Source organism: Channa argus, chromosome 16, assembly GCF_033026475.1.
Source record: "Channa argus isolate prfri chromosome 16, Channa argus male v1.0, whole genome shotgun sequence".
NCBI lineage: Eukaryota > Metazoa > Chordata > Actinopteri > Anabantiformes > Channidae > Channa > Channa argus.
The window spans coordinates 7179197-7191363 of NC_090212.1; the positions used below are offsets into that span (position 1 = coordinate 7179197).

Genomic DNA, 12167 nt, shown 5'->3' on the forward strand with positions numbered 1-12167 from the left:
TCATCACAGCAATTAATCACACCAAGCAAATCTAGTTTAAGCAGGTATAATTTTAGCAAAAAAATATCTGTACAGTACCTAATGTTTGTAAAATTAAAAGATTACTTTGAAGGGATCTAATATCTACATTAGTAAGCATATTTTTACGGCATGCATCCTTTGAACAGATTTTAGAAGCATTTTATAGCCTGTTTACTATTGTTAATGATGCTATTAAGGTATTAAGACTTTAAATAAAAATTTAAATGATGATGATTTGACCACATATGTAGGAGGAGATCTCTAACAACACTACTGCTAATCATCCATGCAAGCAGATGAATAGTGAGCCTGACTTTAGGCACAGGGGGGCTTCAATTTAGGCCTGGGAAATAACCAAAAACAAATAGATCACAATCCGGTTTTTTTAATCAGTTGATGTGGATAATTATCAATATATAACTAAAATCATGCACTAAACCATGCTGAAAAATATTTGAATGTTAAAAGTTAGTTATCATTTATGCGGTTAGATCTGCTAGGACCTCCTGGTTATAATATATTTTATAGTATATATAAAATAATAAATATATATAATTATATAATATCTATAATTATATGCGTTTAAGCTTGTGAAACAAATTCAGTTCACATCAACATACTTTGCTGGTTTTGGTTTCTGACACAAATCAAATGTTTGTTTCAAATCATATTTGTTGCTGAACCATTTCTAAATAGGAGATAGAGCTTCTTTTTTTCAGCTTGCACACTGTCCATTTAACAATTAACATATTTTTAGAGAGATGATCGTGATGTACAATCAGTAATATGATATGGCACCTATTTGCAACTAATTCTTGTTAATGTGAATGTTTAATGAAAGGTGGAAGATACAACCAAAAATGAAGCCAAGCTCCTGCAGGCATTGACACAATGTTAAGAACTGTAGTTAATGATTGTGTGAAATTTTAACTTAATCCATCCAATAGTTTTTGAAATATTTACAATTGGACCAAAATAATGAAATTACTTGCTGCTGTCTGTCCTTTGTATCAATGACATTTTTAACAGTACAGATTAAATACAAGATAAAAAATTTTTATATGATATAAACTTAATTACTACAAATTTATGAAATGTATAAAATTTAAATTCTGCGGTGTTTAAAGATAAAGAATATTTTAAACTATATTTCTAGAGGTTGTGATTGATCATAAACTAAAAACAAATGTTGAATGTATTAAAGGAGAAGTCGATACCATTTGCAGTCCTGTCCAAATCCAAGGATGCATTCAAACTATAATGCTATATCCTTTATTGTAAACCTACGTTTCCTCACCTATGTTGTTGCGTAAAATTGTGCTAAGTTAAAATGTGTGAACAAAACCAACACTATGGTGGCATTTCTCTGGCACTTATCCTTAAAGTCTGCAGTAAAGCTACTAACTGAGTAGCAAATTAGACTGTGGTTGTACTGGTCAGCTTCCAGTGACGGATGTGTGTAACTGTTTGAGTGTTATAGTGTTCTTGTAAAAGGGAGGTGGCCTCTCATTCAAGGAACCCTGAATAATAGAAATGTGCCTTAATTTCAGCATTCCAGTTAGTTCCCATGCACAGTGCACGTCTTTCCTGTCAATTTACTTAACTTTTTATATATCTATAAGACTGGTTTATCTGGAAAAAAAAACAGATAAAGCAGGAGATGAGATGCTGCTGAGAAAAACGCTTTACTGTGTATGACAGGTGCTGACCTGCCCTTAACAGGCAAGGAGTAGTCATCTCATCTCAACTCATCTTCACTTGTATAACTAAAGAGGTTTGAGTTGGATGGGGAAACTGAACCTAAATCCAAAGATCCCACAGCTCTCAGGCTCATTCAACTCCAACAGGTCACTTTTTGGATTGAATGTTTTTTTTTTTTAAAAAAAGGTGGAAGATACTATCAACAGCAGATAATCCATTCAGGATGAAACACCTTGAGTTTCCATGAGACCAGAGATAGGCCTGAGCAAACACATTCCCATCCGCTACTGAAAATGGATATGTTGTTGACCTGTCCGGCCACACAAAAGCTGCTCCTAGTTCTCAGGTGAGTATCCCTCCTCCAGCCTGAAATCTCTTAACTAAATATTGTGAGTGTCCCTCTTTATGCCTGGAGTCACTCTGTTTACTTTCAGATCCAGGGGATTAGAAGATCAACACTGCATGCAGGTGAGGGAACTCCCATTTATCAAGCATAAATGAGGGATTTTTGTTTTCACTATTATATGCATAAAAAGAACTATATATTAAAACATTAATTAAATAACACAAAAAAAGACAACTTAAAATACACCACAATTGCAGTATACAGAATATTCTACTCGGGCAATTGAACAATGTATATCATGCGAAATATTGTTGTTTATAAATGCAGAATTATTTGGCAATGGTACTAATTTAATGCCTCGTGTATCCAATTAAAGGCTTTATTTGAACATTACCCATTCAGCAGTTGCTGTTGTGATTTGGATTAAGTCCTGTAATAGCTAGAATGAGTTGGCCTGACTTTCAGAGCTGCACAGTAAACCAGATGGGAGGGAAGATCCTCCTCTGTGGCTAGAGCAATAGAGCACAAGCCAAAATGAGAATTAGAGCAAACTTCAACATGTCAGCACATACTCATATCATTTATTTTCCACTGGTTTGGATGGATGTGGCTTGGATGATTGCTGATGATTTTAAAAAAGTCTTGCGCACATCCCCACAAACTTGTATAACATGATCTCTCATGTGCTCAGTTTGTTTTTTGGAGCAGCTGGGAGAAAGCTGGATTTCCATCTTAGACATTCAAACATTCTTTTCTCAACTATGCAAACTGCAATGCCTCGTCACCCACTACTATTCTTATACTGCACCTACCACAGGTTTGATTTCTAATCTTTTTAAAGGTCATCAGCAACTCTGTAAAGCAGCTAAAAAGGAATATTGTGTTTCCCATGCCAATGAAAAACCACAGCAGAAAAATGCCACCCATGCAGGTGTAGACACGTATTTTGTCCTCACTGCTGTCAGTAGAATTCTTTTTCAGCCAGTGCAAAACTCACAAAATGTGTTTTCTACAGTCTGAGCAAATCTGAATAGGCTGTAGTCCAACTGATTGTACAGTGTTTGTCCTACATGGGGGCACATTGACTGTGTGCATTGGAGGGAGGTATCTCAATCTATGAGACATCCACATGGGTGGTAAAAGAGGAAAATGGAAAACGTTTTCATGGCCACAGAAAGGCAGAACATTTCAGTGTGAAAACTGATTTCTCTTCAGCTCGTGACTCTCTGTTCTTTTCAACAAACACCTAATGTCCAAGCGTATTATTTAATTTTTTAAGATCACTGTGATTAGCCCAGCTGCTGAAAGTGCAGCTATATAATAACGCTGACCTTGACATTTGTCTACATAGGAAAGTACTACTTCCATGTAAGCCTATTTCCAGTCACTGACCCCTGCTGCCTGGCTGAAGCAGAAGGAAATCATCTGCTTCTTACAACTTCCCTCCAGAGGTGACAGAGGAGTAAGGACTTATCTCTTTGCCTGATACTATCTGCTCTACTCCAGCAAAGGGTTGTACTCAAAATAGAAAAACACATTAAATTTGCATGAGACCACTTTGTCCCAGTGTCAGTGAGAGGTAAGCATTTGACATCAGATAGCTGATTTTGTTAAAACTCTTTATTTTTGGAAAATTCGCAAGCTTGAATAAGTTCATCTTGAATGTCCATTTGAATCCTTACAAAGTGAGCCCTGTCAATTCTTATCTAATTATATTGATACGTTTTTGTTTCCTACCGTTGCATTCAAGGCATAATGACTGAATTTGGTTTTTGTATCTGTTGGGAACACAACAAGCGGTCAGTGTATTGCTGTAATTTTTTTTCCTCTTCTCTTGTGGTGAGTCCTTTTTTCCAAGGACATTTAGCCTAATCCACTTCAGCTGCCTTCATTCAGAGTTGGTAAAAGATGCCGGAGCACTGACTCTGTTGGTGAGATTGTAAGACTGGTTTTCATCAAACATGAATTTCTGTTAAGAGTCTGGGTATGATCCACTTTTATGAAATGATGAGTAGCATTTCCTTATTGTTGTTTGCTCCATGCTGCACTGTGAGAAGTTGTTGCCACAGAGGCGACTCTCACTGCGATGGGAACAAAGGATAGTAATTGTTGCCCAGTCCTCATGAGAAAAAAGCACCATCTCTGCTTTCACAATAGCCAAATTTCCACTGCCTCAAAGCATGCAGTGCAATTTAATCTCTCCCTCTTAATAAAACAAACATTTAAGTTTTTTCTAACAGCTGAAAATGATGTGTTGTGTGATGGCAAAAGCAAAACAGATGAAATGCCATATATTCATGAAACGTTTTAAATGATCTAAATTGTTCATAGAAAAAATAGACATATTAAAGGTTTGACTACTTCGTATGAACGCTGACACTGTGTATTGAACTGACCTACATTTATTTCTAATATTAATGTGAAATACGTTTGCGGCAAAACTGAGACCCTTGTGTTATACGTGGAAAAGTTCCAGTCTTTAAACACGATGCCTGTTTTGCCATCATTTTTCATTCTGAAGTGTTAAATACACACATCTATTGAAGCAAGCACTTCCTTTTGAAAATAAGCAAATTATGTGGCATCTTCATCATTTGAGACTTGGACAGCTTTATTCCTTTGTGCCCCCTCCTCTGCTGTGCTTTCTCTTCTGAAATGGGAACACCAGAGAGCTGGGTACAACACTGCTGGGTATTCTACCAGATGGATACTCTGTATGAATCAGGGCTAAGTTTCAGCCAAGGCCTGAATGTGTGTGTTGGACTGCACATTGCATATCTGGAGACCACACAGGTTCCATAAGCACATCTAAATCTCTCTGCTGCCCTCTATCTTTGTCTGAGCATCTCCCTTAGGGATCAAGGTCAAAAGTTCAATACCAGCAGGGAACCTGCACAGGAACGGACACATGCAGCCGAGCTGCTAATTATCTTTGAACGTTGTTTCACTCTCGATTAATACAGCTGTGATTGATGGTGTAATTTACCTTTAGAAAGAACAAATTTGTCAAAAAGCATATTATCTTGGATTGCATGCAGATTACACTCAAATAATCTACTGCCTTTTGTTTTAGCCCTCAGCTTCAGGCAGGTGACAGAAAATGTAAATGCTTAAATATAATATAAAAAATATTAAATGCTTTTAGCTTCAAGCGAAGTCCACTGGTGGTCTACATGTTCTGCAAGGTTGCTCAACCTGTTGGCTCTCTCACTTTATCTTAACAGTGTTTACCAACAGTGGAAGAAGAAACTCAGCGGGGTGTGTAATGCCCCACCAGTCAATCACATGCATGCCAACATGCATTTTACTACACAAATATACAGATAAACATACGATTTTATTACCTATGGAGCTTGGTGTCTGGGCAACAAAGGACAAGGACAAGGGCGCAAGTGATCTCATCCAACACGGTGAAGCCTCACTGTTATAAAAGAGTTTGTCATACCACCATAGTTGGTCATAAATGACCTCACCAGACATGCTGCTGTAATAAACTAAACTAATAAGAATGTGTAGGAAGAAAAACACTGCCTGCAGTGAGCATGGATACTAAGAGGCGAGAGCTGACTGCTGAAAACATAAATCTTGCCCTGATAAATCTCAGTGGACAGCTGTCACTTGACATGTGCAGGGGGCTGAAGGCAGAAGGGATTGTATGTAGTGGAAGGGGACACATACCCTGGACATCCGCTATCATGGAGGAAAAGCCCCCTCTACTGTGAAAAGAGACTTCCATATGTACTTGTACCTTCAGCAGCCCTTTAACTTACAACAGATGTCATCAATAAATTCCTCTGACCCATGGAGACATTCCAGCGTGTGATTGAGGCCTTTGTATGCAGAAGCCAGACCGGTTTGTCTGGCTGGTCAACACCTGACCAAACTGCAAGGTTTATAATATAGATGTGTAAAGCCTCTTTTTGAGTAATCCTAGGCATAGGTATTCAAAAAATAGTAATACTTTAAAAACCCTCTGGGTGAAGTAATAGCTGAGCGTACACACACTGCCAGTTCCTGTGGGAGCAGTGTGAGGGCTGCTACAATATGCCTACTGTTACAAGGTCTGCTACCAAGTTATGACCTATCACCTTGCCATTCTAATCTTTCCACAAACATCTGCAAGGAGACATTTACATGTCCTCGTGTGATTTATTGCAACATGTCTGTTCTCTTGTCTACTGTCAGACACGCAAGGATTGACTTGTATTATTATCTACACTGCTCAGTCTAGAATTAGCATTTTACAACATCCAGTAGCTGTCTGTTCTAATTGTTGTAATTGCTTACTAGATTCAGGACCCTGGAGGAAAAGGCAACTATGAAACTAGCAGCAAGCTACATACAATGACATGAGGTCATTGGGAAGTCCTTAGTGAAGGTTGGATTGTGATGCCCAATGAACTCCATCTGATAACCATCACAAATTGAGCATTTCAAAGGACACAAACTTCCATATAGTCACTTCCATTCCTCTCTTTCTAAGGGTGGTCTCTTGTTGTTGGCCATGCATGGAGGTTAAGGACACGTTCACATGCTATCATACAGTAACCAGGTCGGATAAGTATGATAATCTATTCAATATGGAAAATGTTTATTTTGTGGAGGGACCTCAAACAAACTGAACCAATATTTACAGAGAATGGCAGCCAAATATTCTGCCTTTTCCCAGACATTACTGCTCCCTCATTTATCTTCTATTCTCTTGAGCAAAACATTGACAAGGAAACTAATGCATCTGAAGCCTTAAGGACATTATAATATTTTCTGTGTATTATTTTAAGTATTTCACACACATTTGTTCAAAAACCATTTCCCTGATGTATTTCAGTACAAGAATACATTACTTAGATATTTTGCGACAGTCATTGCCACTACACAGCTACTGCTATTACTATTGTTAAAAAGACAAAAGAAGCAGTGGAAGATAGAAATAAACTCCTGTAAACCTGATGACATTGCTACATTTGCATGAATATTAGGTGCCTATTCATGTATGTAATGTGTTTTGGTTGTGTTGTTCCCCTAATTAATATTTGATACAATTCTAATTTTATAAGCAAACTGATAAGAAAGAGCAATTGGTCCTTCATACACTAAAAAAATCAATCTGAGATTATGAAAATGTAGCATAATTAAATCTGTGCTATTAACAATAAATAATCAAGTTTGTACATTTCCTCAAAAATGTCTCAATTAAAAGTTAATCTGCATTTAAAATTGTGCAATTTTTCCATGAAAAAATGTTTTTAAGTAATCCCTGACAAACTTCTTAGGTGCACGCACACAACAAACAATCATCTTGTTGATTTTATTCGGTTTAAATAAAACTGAATCCCCACTGCTCATTACCTGGATCAGGTGTGTTTAGTGAATCAAAAGCTAAAAGATACCAATTCACATTGTCTTCGCCCACTTGACCCTCATTGGAGATGGTATTTTCCAGCTGAAATTAAATCACCTGAACAATTTAGGTCACGCAGATCACTAACACTGACATTCATGGTATTCACGCTATTGAAAAAGCCTGAATATATGAAGAACCTCTACAATTACAGCACATAGGAACAATCAGAAGTCATAATATGATCACTAATATAAGTTGCCATTATCTGCCATTGGCCTTAAGACCTTTATTAAAAGATATGAAGACCCTTGACTTATTTAAGGATTCAGGGCATTGCATGCTAAAGGAGGAAACCTCGGTGGTCCATTGTTGCTCATTATTAAAACTGCATTATTTTTCTTCCTTTTGACCCTTGGAAATATCTACAACACCAAGATGCCCTTTCTTAGAAATAGCAGCTGTGTGCAGTTACATAACAGGAAACAGATGTCAGAGGCAATCCCAGTGTCTGGCTCTTTAGGTCCAGGTCTGGACTTCTGTACAGGTTGTGCTGTTTGTTTTGAGTCCATGCTCAGTTCTTGTAGAGGCATCCTGGAGTCAATTGACTGGAGGAATTCAAGGGTTCATAGAGAGATGTTTCGTGTCTGGGCAGCAGATAGGGTTACAGTTAATGGGAGGATCCACTAATGCTGTAACTGAACTAAAATTACATATTTTGTCTTACAATGTACAACTGTTAATATTTGAATTACATTTATAGGTTGGTAGAACAAAAACATTCTTCATGGTTCATGTGGTGACTTAAACAGTTAAAACTATATTTTTATATTGATTAGATGACATAAGGAAAGTGTTGCCAGAGTTGGTAAAAGCTGTTTGCCAACTACCAATAAAAAACAATAATAAGAAGAAAGAGTTGGACACCGAAGAAGAGCCAAAAGTTTAGGTATTGGATTAGGTATTGGCCTTTCAAGCATCACTCAAAAAATTTAATTTCCCCTGTGTCTTAATTTATATGTAATTAACTGTCTGCTTATGAAATATCAATTCCAACTTTAGAATCTGATAAAATGTCGATGTTTATAAATTGTTTGCCTGTTCTGAATAAAATCTGTTTTTTAATGCAGCTTTAAAGTGTTTGTTCAGTATCCCGAAGTATCTTTTTTACTTTCTTTACTTTACACTACAGGGAAAAGATTGTAGTGACAAATATTATGTTTGAATATGACAAATTGTGCAAGCATGAAAGAAATGTTAGAAAATTTTTACAAATGTAACAAAGGCAATATTAACATGGCAATCACAGAGCACCACTAATTTCCTGCCGTGCATCTGAATTCAAAAAAGGTCCAAATACAATGCAACTGTCTGTTTATGTAAACTTATCTGTCCTTGGATGGCCATTAAAGAAGTCCACTAAACCCAAAAGGAATCCATTATGTGATGGAGAATTCCTAATGAGAGCTGAAAATCAAACCAGTGTGTAATCGGACCCTGTACTGTACACAGTAAAGATTCTCCAACTCATTTTCCCCTAAACAGCTTCAGCACCTGATCAAAAGTCTGCTGAAGGTCATAAAAATTCCTCACCTTCTGTTAAATTTATGGCAGGACTCATTAGTTGAAATAAAACAGATTAATGCAAGTGCAATTAAATGTGACCTGTAGGTTTAATAATGAAGTGGAGTCTACCTAAGCATGTCTTTTCCATTTTCCCCTACTTCCCTGGAGTCCACATAAAACTCTTTTTAAGGGAAGGTATAATGGAAACAGAAGATAAGAAGACTACACAGAAAGGTTCCCTGCTCTGTGTTCAGTTTTCAAGCTTTAAATACAATATCTTAGAAAAAGTAATTAACCCAAACCTCATACGTTTGTGCATTTAAAGTGTTATTAAAATATTTGCACAATAGCACACTTCATATCGAAGGAACTGGTGGTAAACTCTGTCTTTTCAGTTTTGCATGTTCAGTCCTGGGGCATTAAGTGTCAGTGTGAGATTTTTCTGTTGATCTTGAGTGTTAGTCCACATCATGCTGTCCCACAGGGATGGGGTATTAGTTCAGAGAAAAGGAAGCCACTACCTCATTATGCTGCTAATTTTAGGCACCAGGAAAAGATGTTTGGAAACTTTGGCCCAAATTCCAAGTACTGGAGTGGTACCCGCTTTGCTTTCTATTCCCAAGGGTGAAGCAGGGGTGATTTTGGTACTTGAGCTCAAAGCTCAAAGAAACAATTTACAACATATACACTGGAACTTCAAAAGTGTCTTATCGGAGTCAGGCATCAAACATGAATGATTCCATATGAAATAGCAACTTTCTGTTTACTGTAATTAGTGGAATATTTTTCCATTAGGGAAGTAAAAATAAATTAACAAGGCTTTGGTTGAGAAGTTGACATGTACCTACAGTGTGTTTTTTTTTCTCCTCAGCACTTTTTGAGTGGTGGTTTGGGAAAAATACCGTACAAAGAATCATATTTAATGTAATGCTACTGGCTTTGAAAGAAAATACAAATGTTCATTATTTAATTTTGTTGATCACTTGGGAGCATCACAACTAGCTGTAAATGAGCTTTAACCACAGTAATGTCATATCAGCATACAAAGTTGATGTGTTAGAACAGTATAATGTATGTTTCCATCGAAGTAGTAAATACAACATGATTCATAAGACTCAACTTCCTAGTAGCTCTATTTGTGTCTCAACTAACTCATGTGGAAAATATCTGTCTTCTTGTTAACTAAAAAGCAGATTTCTACCTCTTCACAAGCTACAGTTGTGACTACATTTGTCTGTTTGTAGTCTGATGTTGGTCAGGAAGCATGACTGAATAATCAGCAGCTACACAAAACAAAAAAATATTAAAGTTGTTTGTTGCAAAACAGAAACAATGAGCAAAAAGATACTAAAAAAAACCTGTGAGAAACTGCAGTATTTGGTTTGTCACTTTGGAAAATATACTACTTATTATAAAGATTAAAATCTTAGCTTAACACTGTTAAGTGGTGTTATATTTACTTAACTGCATAATGTAAATCTTCTCATTTTAATGTTGCATCTATATGTCACAGCTAAAGAGAAGTCACGTGTTGCTTTACTGAGTCATCTATTTATAGAGTGTTACACAGAGAAAAAAAAAACTTAAAAAGGATGCGGAGTGGCAGAGCTCTCTTAAATGTCTGGCATCGGCTCTGTGTTGACCATAAACCTAGCAGGAGCTGTGGGGAGGGATGGGGAGGTAAACTTAACAAACTTGTAATAAACATGATGGTTGATTAATTGCAGATGAAACAAATGACAATCGGACACTAGGCTAAAAAAATGGTCTCAAAGAGTACAGCTGACTACAGAGGTGTGGCGCCAAGCCTTCTATAAAAGTCTGTGTTGGTCATTAAGATGTAGCCTGTGAAAAAGTAATATAATATCCTAAGAAGACAGACTGTAGGTGGGCACCAGGAAGAAGTCAGCTCTGTGTATAGGAACACATTATATGTTTTCTACATGACCAATTTAATGGAAATTATGTATTTTATGTTTAAAAGAAAAAAAATATTAAAGATATGGGCCTGAAATAAGAATTGTTACAGCAATGCCTCAGACAGGATGGTAAAGCAAACTACTGTAACATGATGAAAAAAAAGATCTTTTAGAAACAATTTACAGCTATTGAATGAAAAAGATTTTTGAAACTACTATAATCTGGTACTTTCCTGGGATGATATGTTTGTTGTTCTGCTGAAACACCCATTTACCACACTGTACAACATAGCACGGACCCTGCCCAGTCATATCAGACCACCCACCCACATGGTGTTGAAATGCAGTCAAGAAACAGTCATTAAACCATTTCCCCAGGTCACTCAAAATCAGACTTGTTAAAGCTGCAAACTGGAGGAAAGAGACCCTGCTGGTAGCCATCCAATGAGCTCCAGCCTCAACACTGACTGACCAAGCTTCTTTTGCTAAAGGCCCAACTGCATCACTTATTGTCACCTGTCTCTACTGTCATGTGCAACACATTCCCCTCTTAGTTTTGTGTTAGTTTTAGATACCACGAAAGAATTGCATGACATAATTCATAAACATTTATTCAACACTGCAAAATGTGTAAAGAAATATTCTCCAGAAAAATGCTTCTTTTAATGTCTAATGTGTAACATTTGCAGCCCTATTAGCAGAAATTAAATATATTGTTCGCAAATATGTTTTCATTATTCAGAAATCACCTAAGAATATTGTGTTTTCTTAGCTTAGAAGGGGTCTTTTATAAGGTGTGGGTCCCCCTTTGAAAGAGGCCACCTTATTGTGCATGTTGTGTTTGTTTCATTAGCCCAGAACAGACAAACCAAAACACTGGTCTCTAAAGAGAAAATGTATTTTCACATGTACATAGCAGCGTGATTTCTTTCTGGTGTGCCCCAAAACATGTATTTTACCAGACAAATATGAAACGTGGTGGTCATCTCTAAGCAAAAACATCCATCAAATCTAAGGCTGGTTGTTATCCAAATGACAGAGTAAAGTGTTAATCACGTGTTTCCTCTTCGACCTCCTTCACATTAAAAGCAATCAATTTTTCGAAACACCACATGGTTCTTACTATGAAGCAGCCATGGGAACGGTAATCTCTTTTAACTAACATTTGTCGATGTTAATGACAACATGGCTCCTGACAAACATCAAAGGCTCTCTAACACTTGGAAAGGGAGTGGTGGGGGTTGGGGGTTAAAAAAAGAAATATTAGTAGTAG

The 12167-nt window shown here is 36.9% G+C and overlaps 1 long non-coding RNA gene across 1 annotated transcript; it reads left to right on the forward strand.

Moving 5' to 3' along the window:
* Positions 1-1753: 1753 nt before the first annotated feature.
* On the forward strand, positions 1754-8533 carry LOC137101968 (uncharacterized). The gene is made up of 3 exons (XR_010911130.1): positions 1754-2068; positions 2157-2190; positions 3420-8533. It is a non-coding gene; the product is annotated as an uncharacterized lncRNA (long non-coding RNA).
* Positions 8534-12167: the final 3634 nt, after the last annotated feature.